The 17295-nt window shown below is 43.0% G+C and overlaps 1 non-coding gene across 1 annotated transcript; it reads right to left on the reverse strand.

Annotated features, from left to right (window-relative positions):
• Positions 1-16259: 16259 nt before the first annotated feature.
• Trnat-cgu (transfer RNA threonine (anticodon CGU)) lies at positions 16260-16334 on the reverse strand. Its single transcript has one exon. It is a non-coding gene; the product is annotated as a tRNA-Thr (tRNA).
• Between the last annotated feature and the right edge of the window lie 961 nt (positions 16335-17295).

Here is a 17295-nt window from a genome sequence, read left to right on the forward strand (position 1 = left end):
ACAACCTCGTGGATCCATGGATCCTGTCAGCAGGGGACTGTTCAAGCAGATGGAGGCTTTGTAATGGTGTGGGGCGTGTGCACTTGGAGTGATACGGGTCCTTGATACGTCTCGATACGACTTTGACAAGTGACACGTACGTAAGCATCATGTTTGATCACCTGCATGCATTCATGTCCATTGTGCATTCCTACGGATTTGAGCAATTCCAGGAGGACAATGCGACATCTCACAAGTGCATAATTGCTATAGAGTGGCTCGAGGAACACTCTTATGAGTTGAAACACTTCGGCTGGCCCCCAAACTCCCCGGACATGAACATTATTGAGCATATCTGGGATGCCTTGCAACGTGCTGTTCAGAAGAGATCTCCACCCCCTCCGCCCCGCCCCCCTCGTACACTTACGGATTTATGGACATCCCTGCAAGATTGATGGCGTCATTTCCCTCCAGCGCTACTTCAGTTATTAGTCGAATCCATGGCACATCGTGTTGCGGCACTTCTGCTTGCTCGCGGGGCGCCTACACGATATTAGACAGGTGTACCAGTTTCTTTGGATCTCCAGTGCAGTATCAGTGAAAAGTAGGAAGAATTTCTTTATCTTCATCACACTTGGGATACACGATGAACCAAAACATTATCACCACCATCACATAGCGTATTGGGCCGTCTTTGGAACATTATGCGGTTGATAGTGGCATTGGCTCGACATGTCTGTAGTAAGTTCAAATGGTTCAAATGGCTCTGAGCACTATGGGACTCAACTGCTGAGGTTATTAGTCCCCTAGAACTTAGAACTAGTTAAACCTAACTAACCTAAGGACATCACAAACATCCATGCCCGAGGCAGGATTCGAACCTGCGACCGTAGCGGTCTTGCGGTTCCAGACTGCAGCGCCTTTAACCGCACGGCCACTTCGGCCGGCCTGTCTGTAGTAAGTTTCCGGAGGTATGTGGCAGCAGATGTCTACGCACAGGTCATACAGTTCTTGTAATTCAGGCACCCTTTAGCACCCCAGATGTGTTTCATCGAGTTCGTTTCGTGCGAATTTTATGGCCAACACATAGTAACTTCAGTGTCGTGCTTGTTACATTACTGTAGAACTATTCTTGCCTTAACACTGACAGTTACACTGCTGGAAGATGCCATAGGCATCAGAGATCCAGGTGGTCCCCAATAACGCACAAATAATCCACAGCTGACTCGGTGCCTTGGATTACTGACACAGGTCTCACGGAAGTACAGGTGAATATCACCCACAGCAGAATACTGTCAGCACCATCCTACGTCCGTGGGCAGGTCCTGTTTCGAGCTGCCGTTTGCGTGAATAACGGCGTATAAGAACACGACCGAAGATATGGTGTAACAAGAAACGTGATTCATCCGACCAAGCGACGTATTTCCGTTGGCCCTCCCGATGAAACCGTGCCAATTGTAAGCGTAATTTACGACGGCGTTGGATGAACGCGGAGACATGTAGGGTTCGTCTGCTGCGGAGCCCCATGTCCAAACCGTGCGAGGTAAAAAATGTGCTCCAAAATAATGGTGTACCCTGTCGTTGGATCGCCATTCGATCTGATTTTCAGACCGGGCAAGCCTCCAATCTCCACCATCTGTAATGAAGCGTGGGCGTCCTTGACGCCTACTCGTGGTTTCACCGTCCTTCAACTCTTTCCATAGGTGCAGAAGGCAATAGTACGCGAACACCCGACTAGCTTCCCCGTTTCTGAAATGCACATTTCCTGACAGCTCTTTGTCAAAGTCTCTTAGGTCTGCGCATTTCCCAATTGCGGCTCATACCATAGCTAGAATGATCTCCGTTCGTCTCTGCTCCGCTGATATGATTTACTTGCCGCGTCACCAGGCGGGATTCAATCTCTTGGTGGGCAGAGGTGATAAAGTTTCGGTTAGCGGTGTGTATCAGCAAAGTAGTATACATATGGAACATAAAACTGGCAAATAAGCACATTCTGGCGAAACTGGTTTTGCTTTCAATCATCTAAAAAAAAAAAAAAAAAGAAAAAAAATCCCAGTTCTGTCGCGTTACCTATGCAGAAGAGTAATGTTACTTTTCTATGAACAATGACGACGCAGTTTAAAAATTGTTATTAGCTATCCCATTGACGGTTAGCCAGATGTTGCTTTACTCATTCGTAAAACTTCAGCAGTAGGAGTAACACACCATTTCTACCCCATATCCGAAACGACAAAGATAAGAACTATCTTAAAATCCATAAGCTCACAAATAACAATTTAAGGTATACGCCAAATCGGTTCGTGAACGGTACCGATGTGTTCCAAAAAGCGGCGCTCGAAATAAGATTTTTCAGGGGATCATATGTCGGGTTCTATTGGTCAGAGATCAAGGGCAAGTGTTTCGGATAGCCGTTGATCTAGTTATCATTTGTATACATATCGGAAGAACGGCCGTTCTGTAGCTATCCTATAGTAGGGACAAATCAGCAAATCGGTTGGTTCTTTTGCTTTATGCGTGGTCTAGGGTGAATATTAGGCGGGTTATAAAAACAGCGTTTGTTCATAGGCGGTTCGTGACAACCCTGAAAATGCATTATATTCGGGTATGAAAAGTAGAAATTGTGGGGATGGACACTCATATAATTCCTATTCAAGGCTAATTTTTTACGGTATATTCTTAGAATGATATTCTTCAAGAACTTCGAAACTCTTCAATATTAGAATCCGTTACCGAGATCCAGAGGCTCAAAGTTAAAGTACTTACGAAAGTAAAATACGTGAATAATATCCGTTCTGAGGAGTAAATGTTATTTTAACTGACTTAGTGAGCAGGTGGCCAAAGTTCGAGATTCATGACAAGGGTTCTCAGGTCATCAAACTACGTTTTTTAGTTAGTATTTTTAATCAAAATAACTATGGCGGGTTTCTCAATGCAATGGACACTCCACGCCTATTCAAAACGTCCAAGGTGGTACTGCAGTGACAGAACACGATCTTCATCATCTTCATCATCAGTTATCTGCTATATTAGCAGGTCCTTTGCCTCTCCATTTTCTGCGATCCATTGCTTCCTTCTTAAGGCTGCTGTATGTTGTATCGTCCATCATGTCATCCAGTATCTGGAATCTCTTCCTTCCACGCTTCCTTTTCCCTTCTACATAATCTTCTAAAACTGTTTTTATCAGTCCGTCATTCTTTCTTAATATATGCCCAATCCAATTTCTTCTTCTTCTCTTTATTACATCTAGTAACTGTCTTTTCTCTCCCACTCTTCTCAATACCTCGTCATTTTTTACTCTGTCCATCCAACTTGTTCTTTCCATCCTCCACCATGTCCAGATCTCAAAAGCCTCCAGCCTTTCTATGTCTTTCTTCCTCATAGTACATGTTTCAGCGCCATACAGAACACTCCACACAAGACATTTTATGAATCTCTTCCAGAGTTCTCTGTCCAGACCGCTGCAGAAAATTCTCCTTTTCTTAACACGATCTTAACAAACCTGGAAAGAACTTAGGGTACTACAAAAAAAACTATGTACTACGGGAAAGAATGCAAATTCAGTAAAATATTTTTAATAATATTTTACTCTTTTAAGATACAAATCATAAGTCGGACGTTTTCGGCGAACTGCTATGGAGGAGCAAATTATCAAGAAAAAATGTGTAGCAAACGATTTTGTTTTAACGTTATATTACGCGTTCTTACTTGTTGTTCAAGTGTCAAGGTATATAAATGTGTCGAACTATATAAATAAACTGTCTAAACTTTACTGACCTATATAATTCGTTTTGTATAAGCAGCAGAACTTGCTGTACCAGGGCAAGCAAGGGAAGCAGCTGGAAAATGCTCCTGTTGGAGCACAGCACAGGCGAATGTGTTTCTTTTCAAAATATTCTGACAGAAAAGTGGGGAACCAGCTGCCTCATTCCGCCTTCCTAACCACCAAAATTCTTGCACGCGTATTTACTCCCCCCCCCCCCTCCCTTTTGTGCTGAAAGAGTGTAGTAGAGAGGCAGGCAGCAACGGTGGAACAGAGAGGAGACATTGTCAGTGGAAGCCAAAGAGATAGGAGGTATTGATGATCAGAGACAGTGGCAGTAAAAGAGAGAGAGAGGTGAAAAATGAAATGAAATGGTCGTATGGCCGGGAGTTCCCAGGCGGGAAGTTCGGCCGCCAGGTGCAAGTCTTATTGAGTGCGACGCCACATTGGGCGACTTGCGCGTCGACAATGGGGATGAAATGATGATGAGGACAGCACAACACCCAGTCCCTGAGGGGAGAAAATCTCCGTCCCCAGTCGGGAATCGAACCCGGGCCCACTTGCGTGGCAGTCCAACGCGCCCACCGTTCAGCTATTTTGTTCGTTGCATTTGTTCGGTGCGGATGTCCCATGACACCTGTTCAAGTTTAGTGTCGAGCCATTGACTCAGTTTATTTATTTTTATTATTATTTTTTTATTATTACAGAGGGCAGCTAACCCTCTTATCGAACACGCTGAGCTACCGTGCCGGCATCTATTGGGGCAGACAGACAGACAGACAGACAGACAGATGGATGGAGATAAAAGATCGCGCGCGCGAGCGATAGAGGGAGGGAGGGAGGGAGGGAGGGAGGGAGCGAGCGAGTGGGATGGAGGGAGGGAGCGAGTGGAAGAGCGCGAATGTGTTCGCATGACAAAGTTTTTCGCGAGGAAGGCGGAATGAGGACTGAGGCAGCTGATTCCCCATTTTACAGTCAGTGATCTGAAGAGGAACATTCCACTTCTTTGTGCTCAGACAGTATTTTTTCGCTGGTATTAGTCATGATCGACAAAAAAGTATATCGAAAAATTACGTTGTTGTGATCGGAGATTAATTGGAATTACTCATCACACTATATGTGACAGTATCGAACAAAAATTAGTTATAGTAATAAATTTTTGGGTATATTGCGCTCCAATAAAGAGAGTATCAGGAGTTAACACATCTTATTAGCGAAAATACAGTTCTAGACAGTGCGGAATAATCACTGAGTAGCTGTCCGTCCCCGGTAGCTGAGTGGTCAACGCGACATAATGTTAATCGTAAGGGTCCGGGTTCGATTCCCGGCTGGGTCGGAGATTTTCTCCACTCAGGGACTGGGCGTTGTGTTTTCCTAATCATCATCGACGTGCAGCTCGCCGAAGTGGCGTCAAATCGAAAGACTTGCACCAGGCAAACTGTCTACCAGACGGAAGGCCCTAGTCACACGACATTTACGGTTTTACTCAGTAGCTGTTTCTTCGTATGACAGTATTGTGAACTGTTTCAGTCTGTCATCGACATGTTATTCTGTAGGTGCTTAGTTGTAAATAAGACATTGACTAGCTTACCGTCACACAGCACCTTTCTTAATCTTCTGTAACGTACGGAGTCACTGATTTCAAAATTAACTATTTCAGAAACTAAGATCGACAGATGAATGCAACAAAAGGTATGTTTATTGTGACCGCTGGAGTTTCGAAATAGTTCGAAAACCCGCTAACAAATGGTGCTGTACATCTAGTACAGTATCAGTTCTCCGCAAAAACTATTTGCAACCACATAACAACATTTTCTAAATGTTCACCACTCGCAATACGGAGGAGACGCAAACGAATAATGAAATTTGCCATCACATCTTGCAGTGTCTCAACGGAACTGATCGCTCTGAGATGCGGTGCACTATTTATTGGCACTATGTATTTAGATTATGGCGCCATCTGTTTCCGAACTATTTCGAAATTTCTTATAAAACTGTTACAGCTTTCACAATGAACATAACTGTTCGTTGCACTCGTCTATCGATCTCTTGTTTTCGTGCTATTTAATTTCCTAATCAGGGACTCCTTCGCTGGATACCATGCAGTACACAATACACACCTGAAATCTAATCACTTTAAGAGCTACAAATTACTAAGGTGGTCCCATCTGGTTGATGATTTGCAGTTTTAACATTCACGGTTATGATAAGCGTCCCGTGTCTGAATTTCTTGATACGGAAAAAAAATCACCTAAATAATTTAGTTCATACTACAAAGCAACTGATTTTACTGGTAGAAGATAGTTTCTCAGAACTGTGTCATCGCGTCCGTAATTTTCAGACGCATTGCTCTGTAATATGACTTCGTCCACAGGAAAATTTAGCGAATTTTAAACGGCCTGCCAGATACGACGTACTGTTTTGAGATTATAGTACGAATTTACTGTTGTAAAATTGTGCAGGCTGCAGTCCTAAACCTAGCGAAAGTTCAATAAAATTAGTTTTGCTAATATTTTGTAAATATTTGTGTGTCTGCAACTCACCCAGTCGGAGCTTCCTTACAGATACCGATTCACCGCATCTGTTGCTTGTTACCGTGGAAACAGTCACGAAGGATGGAGCGGAAGGGAGTGGGAAATCAAATTTGTCAATGTTAAGTGACGCAGTTTATGCATATAAGGTAAGAGGTGCATTTAAACGTGCTTCTGTGCAATTTCTCTCCTGGAGAGTCTGTGGTGTCGGGATTCTATTGGTGAGTGATATTTAAACAGAACATTAAGTTACTGACGTTTAGTGAGTTGTATTGACTCCGATGCGAAATGTGAAATTGGGAGCGATTCCTGTGCTATGATATCTCCACACTGACGTTAAGTTTTCTACTCTATAGCGGACACTGATCTTTACTGAACCAGTACCTTTGTAATAGAGTTCTATAACAAGTATCGACGGTTTAGAAAGTGTATCTCTGTCTCCAATAGGCTGAATCCGTTTCTTGATACCTTTAGGAATCTTGCGTGCTACTGTTCCAAGATAAGTAATTCAGAGGTTGGCAAAAAGGCAGAATGATGAGCCGGGTTTGTAAGACATTATGTTACTAGTATCCTGGGCACTTAATTTTCTGTTTATATTACTGAAATGAATAAAGACTCTTACGTAGCAGCTAGTTGAAATTCAAAGCCCGAGGCTTCCATGTTGGGGAACTGATTTACTTTGAAAATCATTTCCCTGCAAAAAAAAGTGATCAGATTTTTATAATATAAATTTAGTCTTAGGCGCTTCCTGCACACTAAAATAACACATGGACTGATTTCACATGATCGTTAATTCATGCTTCACCATGACTCTTCAGGTTATGTATAAGTTTCCCAAAGACCTTACCGTGCTTATAAAAAATTGTAATAAAATAATATATATTGATCTGCATGAACGAGTAGCAGTTCACATTACTTAAAAGGTAGTGTGCGAAACATACAACCTCGTTTATCTCGCAGAATTGTGATTAGATACTTTCCATTTGTTAAGCGACTTTTTTGAATAGCAGTGGTTTGTAAAGCACTACAGAGAAATCACAGATCAATGTTTAACATATAGAGATGAGGTAGATACAAATTATTTGAACAGGTATATTACCCCCACATGTAATCAAAACATTATATGACCTCAAATTCTGGTATTAATTTTTATTTTTCAGTTTATTTTTTGACCTGCAGGAAATAGTTCAGAAGATCACTCTCATTTACTTTGCTGGCAGCAATATTGTGATGAAGCTCCTTAGTCGCTAGATTAATCTATTAAATGCCCTGTGGCTCTCTGGTGCAAGCTGTTTGATCTGATACATGTCCAGCGGCTCGCAAGCCAATCACTACGCTCTTTTACTGAAGCGGTTACTCATTCGGCCCCAAAAGACTGAGTGGACCACCTGCATACCTTTCCTCCCCAGAAAAGTCTGAAGTGGTTCTCGCAAATCGAACCTGACACATGTTCAAAAGTACTCACCAACACGAAGCTCGAGATGTATGCACAAAAGAAATGAGCCTACAAATACGATATATTTCTCACTTAAGTACTCTTTGATGTACCTTTACTGGACGAACAGGGAAGCTGTGATACCCGTCCGCGTTCGTTGCTTAAAACGCTATTTCATTAAAATTTCGTAAACTTACCTAACGCCAGGTGCGGGGTGTGTGGTCTCATTGTGTTTGAGCTCATAAAATTTAAGATTTGTACAAAAGATGAGTGTCACACCTATTGGATGGTAGGAAGGCCGCGGTCCAAGGCATAATTCTTTGCCTAATGTTTCGTCTTCCAATGCTGGAGACTTCATCAGACTCCGCGATATTAGGAGCGGTCTGATGACGTCATGAACCGACCGTTGCGTAGATACATACAAACACCAGAACATTTAGTAAGTAAGTTTGTTAGATTCTGTAATTGCTTTCTGAGTCATTCAAGCCTCTGATAAAGTCTCCAGCATTGGAAGACGAAACGTAAGACAGAGAATTATGCCTTGGACCAGGGCCTAATGCTCATAAAACAAATACCGGCAGTTAAGCAAAATAGTGAGGTTCTTCATACGGGTATTAGAAAAAATTCCGTTAAATTTCGGTTACACGATGAATCACTCAAATTTTAAAGCCGTCGATTCACGTAAATAAGTGGGGGGTTACAATTACGAACAGCGTAAATTGGACCTATGACATAGAAAGTGATGGGAAGGCAAACTGAGGACTGCGTTTTATTGCCACAATTCTCGGAAGGTGCGAAAAATCTAGTAAGATACTGTCCATACCAATGTTCGTCAACGTTTTTTCCTCAAAGTCTAATACTGACACTGTGGGGCGGCATCCGGGCCACATATATTCATTTGTTACCTACTTAAGATAGTATTATCAGCAGCCTCCAATGGACTTGATAGTCTTATTGTAAGGGCGTGATAAGTTGGTCACCGGCCTCCAAGTACTAATCGTTACATATCAGCACCATTTGGAGTCTATTGTGTCAAATGTGTATTTCAGATCGGTGGCACTGTAATCGCCTGGTGAAGTTTTGTTCTCTTGTCTGTGTGACTGCATGATCGACTAGCCACAATAGCAGCTGTACTTACATTTAAACGCATTATGCACTATGAACATAATCACAAATATTTAGTAAATGTGCTGATATCATTTTTCTTCTAGTCACTGCTCTGTATTACAAGAGCCTTATTAATTTAATATTCCATCCTTCAAATAAATACCATATTTGAAGATGGTCATCGCTGTAATGCGCACTCAAGAATCCATGTACGCTTCTGCCTCAAAATTTATACCGTAGCAGCTGATCTATACGAGTCGTGTACACTGTGAGTTATGATAACTGGAAGATAAGCAATAAAACATTCCCCTCTCACATCCTCTAACCTTGCGATGACTGCGCTGCTTATTCCTCTGACCACGAGGTAAGATGCGAACTTTACTTAGCTCATGAGTGAATTCACAAAGTCAACAAAAATTTAACACATTTTAAAATATTACTGCCTCCGTCAATACTTTTGCTTGTTTATGATAAGGAAAACTTCCCTTCTGAGAAGTTCTTAACGTAAGTTGACGTTTCTCGATTAGGCTGTTAAATGCGATGCATGATACTGTGAAATGCGGGCAGCGCAAATACGTGATTCGGGCAGCAGTTTGACGACCACTGGCCTACACTTGGCTTATCTGTCCTATTCTCGAGTATTCGCGCGTGGTACAATATCCTTCTCAGACAGGAATGCCAGAGGACATGAAAAAGAGTTGGAAGAAATGTGGATCGTTTTGTATTATCGCGAAATAGATGAGATGGGCGCCGGATATGATATGCGAGTTGCTGTGACAAGCCTTGAGACAAATGTATTTTTCGTTACGGTGAGATCTCTTCAGGACATTTCGATCAACATTTTCCTCCTAATGCACAATTCGTTGACTCCCGAAAGAGAAATAACCGTCCTAATAAGGTAATAGGAATCAGATCTCGCCCGAAAGATTCATTTTTTCCACTGGCAATTATAGAGTGGAAGTGTCGAGACATAGTGTGAAGGCGGTTGTGTGTACTGTCTGCCGGAAACTTTAGTGTGGATACCAGAGTAATCACGTAAATCTAGATGTGGAATGCCCATCTAAAAGTGCTCCTCGGATGAATAAATCTTTTTCTTCTTCTGCCACCACCACCACCACCACCACCACCACCACTGTTGCTACTAGTGATAATCATTTTATAGTCGAAGCTCTTTCCTTGGGCACGTTTGCATTGAATATGTAATGAGGAAATGTGGTTCTTCCTTAACACTTTCGCTGCGGCATCGGTGCAGACGCGCAACTCTCAAGTGCGGCGCGGTAACGTGCGAGTGCGGGCCGGCAACGCTCTGAAACGGCAGGTACCGCTCGGAGCCGACGCTCCTAAGCACACCTGAGCTACAGGCTGGCGTCAAGACCTTGTAGGATCATGTTCTATACTGACTTAATGATGACACCTTAGATGCATTACTTCAAATAAGCTTCGACTGTATTGTGGTCATGTTTTAAAGTCTGTTTGCTGTCTGACACCTATAGGGGTTACAGGCGTCATTGAAATGTTCGTGATTTGTTGATAATGTAACAAAAAATAAAATTCAAACAAGCAACAAATCCACTGCATTCAGGAAAAGTTTTGATTCCACGTATATCTCAACGCCATATTTATTACGTTTGCTTTTTATGTATTGTCTAAATGACAATCTTCCCCTCCAAAGAATCATCAATTCATCTATTGATAAATCTCTTCCCGGGTAATACACTTGAGGCATTCTCGTGTTAAAATAATCCAATATAGGTCGTATCTTATATAAATGATCGTCTGATTTCGGTTTCCTGGAATTGGACTTTTTGCAAAATGCAGAGAGCGTAATATGATCAAATACCGGTCACTGCTTAAACTCATCGCTATTCCTCTATTCTCAGACAGCGGTTCTTTCTTCCAGTAGTCTTGTAATAGCGGATATTTAAAGTTACCCATACGTAACGAAACACCCAAGAAAACTAGTAATTCGCCTATACTTAGAGATTTCCATTTACAGTTCCTAGATCCCTCTTTTGTATTTTAGCTCAGCAATATGTTGACTGCGTTATCGTTCGTTTCGTCAACTACAAGTTGCAACACTTCGTCTGTTACCAATAATCTGAAGAAATCTATAGGAGAATTATCAGCAGGATGAATTTGCAAAACTTCTTCCTTCGTAGATGGGTGATACTGCATATTATGTGGTTCTTTATGCCAGGACTCACTTGGATTATCTCCGTGTGACAGGTCGGGCTCTTTTTCGTCGTCGATTTCCACACAATCGTCGTGATCCATATCGTCAGAGCCGGCCGCGGTGGTCTCGCGGTTAAGGCGCTCAGTCCGGAACCGCGCGACTGCTACGGTCGCAGGTTCGAATCCTGCCTTGGGCATGGATGTGTGTGATGTCCTTAGGTTAGTTAGGTTTAAGTAGTTCTAAGTTCTAGGTGACTGATGACCACAGATGTTAAGTCCCATAGTGCTCAGAGCCATATCGTCAGATTCGGAACTGTCACGAAACAGATTCGAAAGCTGTGCTTGCACGCTATCATGACTGCAATTGTTCAGCAGCCTCTAAATGATAATCTCCGTGGTATGCCTCGTCCTCACTACACAGAAAATTACTGTCGTCTAGTACACTAAGTAACTGTTCCTCTGTCAATTTAACACTTCTCCTGCTCCTTTTCACATTGGAAGGTCCGGGTGTCGGTTCATTAGCCGCCATTACGGACAATATACGTTCGATAACTGACTACATAAAACAAAAGCATACACGCTTTGATGCTAGCTTAGACGCTGCAACTAGACTGCGTAATCCGACAGTGAGCGCGGACGCCTATAATCGTCAGCCGCACTGGCTCATGGCTTGTTGTGACGATTATAAGCGTTTCTGAGAAGTTTATCTATCTTCAGTGGGTTTCATTTATTATTTTATCTTATTACATATTGATGATCCCAAACCTGTCTGGTGTTTGCAGCATAGTTGCAATTATTACCTTCCAGTTTGTCATTTTCTCTGTAGCTATCGTACTGGAAGACAATAATCGTAGCTGTGCTGCAAATATCACTCAGATTTGGGAACATCAATATATAATAATAAAATAATAAATGAAACCCACAAAAGATGGTGAAACTTCTCCGAAACATTTTGTTATTGTTGTTGTTGTCGTCGTCGTCGTCGTCATCGTCGTCGTCGTCGTCTTCGTCTTCTTCTTCTTCTTCTTCTTCTTCTTCTGTATATAGACTGGTTTCATGCAGCTCTCCATGCTGCTATATCCTGTGCTAACCTCTTCATCTCCGAGTAACTACTGCAACCTACATCCTTCTGAATCTGTTTAGTGTATTTCACGCCTTGGTCTCCCACTACGATTTTTACTCTCCACACTTCCCTCCAGTACCCTTGATGCCTCAGAACGGGTCCTACCAAGTGATTCCTTCTTCTAGTCAAGCTGTGCCACAAATTACTCTTCTTCCCAATTCTATTCAGTACCTCCTCATTAGTTACGTGATCTGCCCATCTAATCTTCAGCATTCTTCTATAGCACCACATTTCAAAGGCTTCTATTCTATTCGTGTTTGTCGTCCATGTTTCACATCCATACGTGGCTACACTCCATTCAAATACTTTCAGAAAAGACTTCCTGACAATTAAATCAATTAAATCTATACTCAATGTTAGCAAATTACTCTTCTTCAGAAATGCTTTGCGTGCCATCGCCATTCTATATTTTATATGCTCTGTACTTCGACCATCCTCAGTTATTGTTCTGCCCAAGTATCAAAACTCATCTACTACTTTAAGTGCGTCATTTAGTAATATAATTCCCTCACTATCACATAATTTGATTCGACTACATTCCATTATGCTCGTTTTCCTTTTTTTCTGTTCATTTCTTATCCTCCTTTAAAGACACTGTCCATTCCGTTCAACTGTTCTTCCAAATCCTTTGCTGTCTCTGCCAGAATTACAACGTCATCGTCAAACCTCAAGGTTTTTATTTCTTTTCTCTGGATTTTAATTCCTACTCCAAGCCGGCCGTTGTGGCCGAGCGGTTCTAGGCGCTTCAGTCCGGAACTGCGCTGCTGCTACGGTCGGAGGTTCGAATCCTGCCTCGGGCAAGGATGTGTGTGATGTCCTTAGGTTAGTTACGTTTAAGTAGTGAAGGGGACTGACGACCTCAGATGTTAAGTCCCATAGTGCTCAGAGCCATTTGAACCATCCTATTCATAATTTTTCTCTGGTTTCCTTTACTGTTTGTTCAATGCACAGATTGAATGACATCGAGAGATAGGCTACAACCTTGCCTGACTTTCTTCTCAACTATTGCTTCCCTTTCATGCCCCTCGATCCTTATAACTGCCTTCTGGAAAATTTTTGATAAGATCTTATGGGACCAAACTGCTTAGGTCATCGGTCCCTAAGCTTGTACACAACTTTTTTTTTTAAAAAAAAAATCTTTATTTCCAAGTCTTAGTAATTATACAATTTTAACCCACTATCTTATATGATTAGTGTGCTGAAAAAGTGATACAATGGTTACAACGCAGCTAATCTAAGTTATATTTAAGTAACTATTTAGTATGTGAGCTACGGGATAAGTGCTATGGGCAAATTAGTTGAGTTAGTTAATTATATATGAAAACAGGTAACCTAACTATTGACTAGTTACTAATGCCTACAGCGTTACATACTGTATGTGTCAGCTGAAAGTATAAACCTACTTATAGAGCCGTGCTCATTGAGCTAAACCCAATGAGCGTGCCCCTGACAATGGGCAGGGCAAGATGTTGATCGCTGCAGGTTCCTAGAAATAGTACCTTTAAACTAACTTACACTAAGGACGACACACACCCCCATGCCCGAGGGAGGACTCGAACCTCCGACGGGGGAAGCCGCGCGGACCGTGACAAGACGCCTGAGACCGCGCGGCTGCCTTCTGGTTTCTGTATAAATTGTAAATAGCCTTTTGCTCCCTGTATTTTGCCCTTGCCACCTTTAGAATCTGAAAGAGAGTATTCCAGTCAACATTGTCAAAAGCTTTATCTAAGTCTACAAATGCCATAAACGAAGGTTTGCCTTTCCTTAACCTATCTTCTAAGATAAGTCGTAGGGTCAGTAGTGTCTCGCGTGTTCCTACATTTCTACGGAATCCAAAGGTGACCTTTCCCGAGGTCGGCTTCTACCATTTTTTTCCATTCGTCTGTACAGGTTCAAATGGCTCTGAGCACTATGGGACTTAACTGCTGAGGTCATCAGTCCCCTAGAACTTAGAACTACTTAAACCTAACTAACCTAAGGACATCACAAACATCCATGCCCAGGGCAGGATTCGAACCTGCGACCTTAGCGGTCGCGCGGTTCCAGACTGTAGCACCTAGAACCGCTCGGCCACTCCGGCCGGCCGTCTGTACAGAATTCGTGTTACTATGTATGGGTCATAAAACAAGGAAAACGGTGTTTGCTCAAAGGCAACTACGTTTTCCTTGTTGCATGGTACCACTGATGTCTTGGACGTCGCTCCAGTAGAGACTGCTGCCTTTTATAGACAGGTGCGCATGTGGTGTGCCTTCCTGGTGCAGAAGAGCCAGCTGGAAGCGACTGCGCGGCGGATGGCGGGCGAGGAGCGCAAGGCGCGCTGCCTGCTGTGCCAGCAGCTGGTGCCGTACGCGCTGCAGGACACGACACCTCTGCTGCGCCACCTGGTCGACCAGCACCCCGACCTCAGCGTCGCGCCCTTCGAGAGCCGCTGCCAGGTCGACTCCGGCACATGGCAGGTCGGCGCTCCTCTTGCCCTCCTGCGTCAATCCAGCGGTTCTTACTGAGGCCATTTGTGTCACATATTTTGAAACTCGCAAACTCTCTCACCAAAACCTATAGGGTACTTCCGTCAACCTAGAATCTCGAAATACTTATGTGAATATGGTGTCCTTTCGGACATGTTCGAAAGAACAGACACCATTGATGATGACCCGCAGCTGCCTAGAACCAAATTAGAATTATACACTACTGGCCATTAAAATTGCTACACCACGAAGATGATGTGCTACAGACGCGAAATTTAACCGACTGGAAGAAGATGCTGTGATATGCAAATGATTAGCTTTTCATAACAGTCACACAAGGTTGGCGCCGGTGGCGACACCTGCAACGTGCTGACACGAGGAAAGTTTCCAATCGATTCCTCATACACAAACAGCAGTCGACCGGCGTTGCCTGGTGAAACGTTGTTGTGATGCCTCGTGTAAGGAGAAGAAACGCGTAGCACCACGTTTCCGACTTTGATAAAGGTCGGATTGTTGCCTATCGCTATTGCGGTTTATCGTATCGCGACATTGCTGCTCGCATTGGTCGAGATCCAATGACTGTTAGCAGAATATGGAATCGGTGGGTTCAGGAGGGTAATACGGAACGTCGTGTTGGATCCCAATGGCCTCGTATCACTAGCAGTCGAGATGACAGGCATCTTATCCGCATGGCTGTAACGGATCGTGCAGCCACGTCTCGATCCCTAAGTCAACAGATGCGGACGTTTGCAAGACAACAACCATCTGAACTAACAGTTCGACGACGTTTGTAGCAGCATGGACAATCAGCTCGGAGCCCTTGGATGCGGTTACCCTTGACGCTGCATCACAGACAAGAGCGCCTGCGATGGTGTACTCAACGACGAACCTGGGTGCACGAATGGGAAAACGTCATTTTTTCGGATGAATCCAGGTTCTGTTTACAGCATCATGATGGTCGCATCCGTGTTTGGCGACATCGCGGTGAATGCACATTGGAAGCGTGTATTCGTCATCGCCATACTGGCGTATCACCCGGCGTGATGGTATGGGGTGCCATTGGTTACACGTCTCGGTCACCTCTTGTTCGCATTGCCGGCACTTTGAACAGTGGACGTTACATTTCAGATGTATTACAACCCGTGGCATTACCCTTCACTCGATCCCTGCGAAACCCTACATTTCAGCAGGATAATACACGACCGCATGTTGCAGGTCCTGTACAGGCCTTTCTGGACACAGAAAATGTTCCACTGCTGCCCTGACCAGCACATTCTCTAGATCTCTCACCAACTGAAAACTTCTGGTCAATGGTGGCCGAGCAATTGGCTCGTCACAATACGTCAATCACTACTCTTGATGAATTGTGGTATCGTGTTGAAGCTGCATGGGCAGCTCTACCTGTACACGTCATCCAAGCTCTGTTTGACTCAATGCCCAGGAGTATCAAGGTCATTATTACGGCCAGAGGTGGTTGTTCTGGGTACTGATTTCTCAGGATCTGTGCAACCAAATTGCGTGAAAATGTAATCACATGTGAGTTCTAGTGTAATATATTGGTCCAATGAATACCCGTTTATCATCTGCATTTCTTCTTGGTGTAGCAATTTTAATGGCCAGTAGTGTATTAATACCTTCAGCTGCTAACGGGCGTTGATATACATCAACCGGGACAGGTGAAAATGTGTGCCCCGACCGGGATTCGAACCCGGGATTTCCTGCTTACGTGGCAGAAGCTCTATCCATCTGAGCCACCGAGGGCACAGAGGAGAGCGCGACTGCAGGGCCTCCCGCGAGACGCACATTCTCACCTTGTATGTCCACACACTACATTCGTAGTGTCCCACCCCAACACACTCATTACTCGTGGAAGACATTCTTACCAAGTAGATTAGATTAGTACTTGTTGCATAGATCATGAATACGACGCTTCGTAATGATGTGGAATGTGTCAGGTTAATAAAAGGTGTCTATACAAGATATTACATTAGACAAAATATTACATGACACTCAATTTTTTTATTTTTTTTTTATTTTTTTTTTTGTGGAGGTTGGGGAATTGCCCACTTACTATATCCAAAAATTCATCTAATGAGTAGAAGGAGTTGCCATTAAGAAATTTTTTAATTTCCTTTTAAATGCTATATGGCTATCTGTCAGACTTTTGATGCTGTTAGGTAAGTGACCAAAGACTTTAGTGGTAGCATAATTTACCACCTTCTGAGCTAAAGTTAAATTTAACCTTGAGTAGTGAAGATCATCCTTTCTTCTAGTGCTGTAGCCATGTATACTGCTAATACTTCTGAATTCGTTCGGATAGTTAGTAACAAATTTCATAAGTGAATATATATATTGTGAGGCTACAGTGAAGATTTCTAACTCTTTAAATAAGTGGTTGCAGGATGATCTTGGATGAGCTCCAGCAATTATTCTGATTACATGTTTTTGTGCAATGAACACTCTTTTGCTCAATGATGAGTTACCCCAGAATATGATGCCGTAAAAATGCAGAGAATGAAAATAGACGTGGTAAGCTAATTTACTCAGATGTATATCGCCAAAATTTGCAATGACCCTAATAGCATAAGTAGCTGAACTCAAACGTTTCAGCAGATCCTCAGTGTGTTTTTTCCAGTTCAACCACTCATCAATGCATACACCCAGAAATTTTGAATATTCTACCTTAGCTACCGATTTCTGATCGAAGTCTATATTTATTAATG

The sequence above is a fragment of the Schistocerca nitens genome, chromosome 1, assembly GCF_023898315.1.
Source record: "Schistocerca nitens isolate TAMUIC-IGC-003100 chromosome 1, iqSchNite1.1, whole genome shotgun sequence".
NCBI lineage: Eukaryota > Metazoa > Arthropoda > Insecta > Orthoptera > Acrididae > Schistocerca > Schistocerca nitens.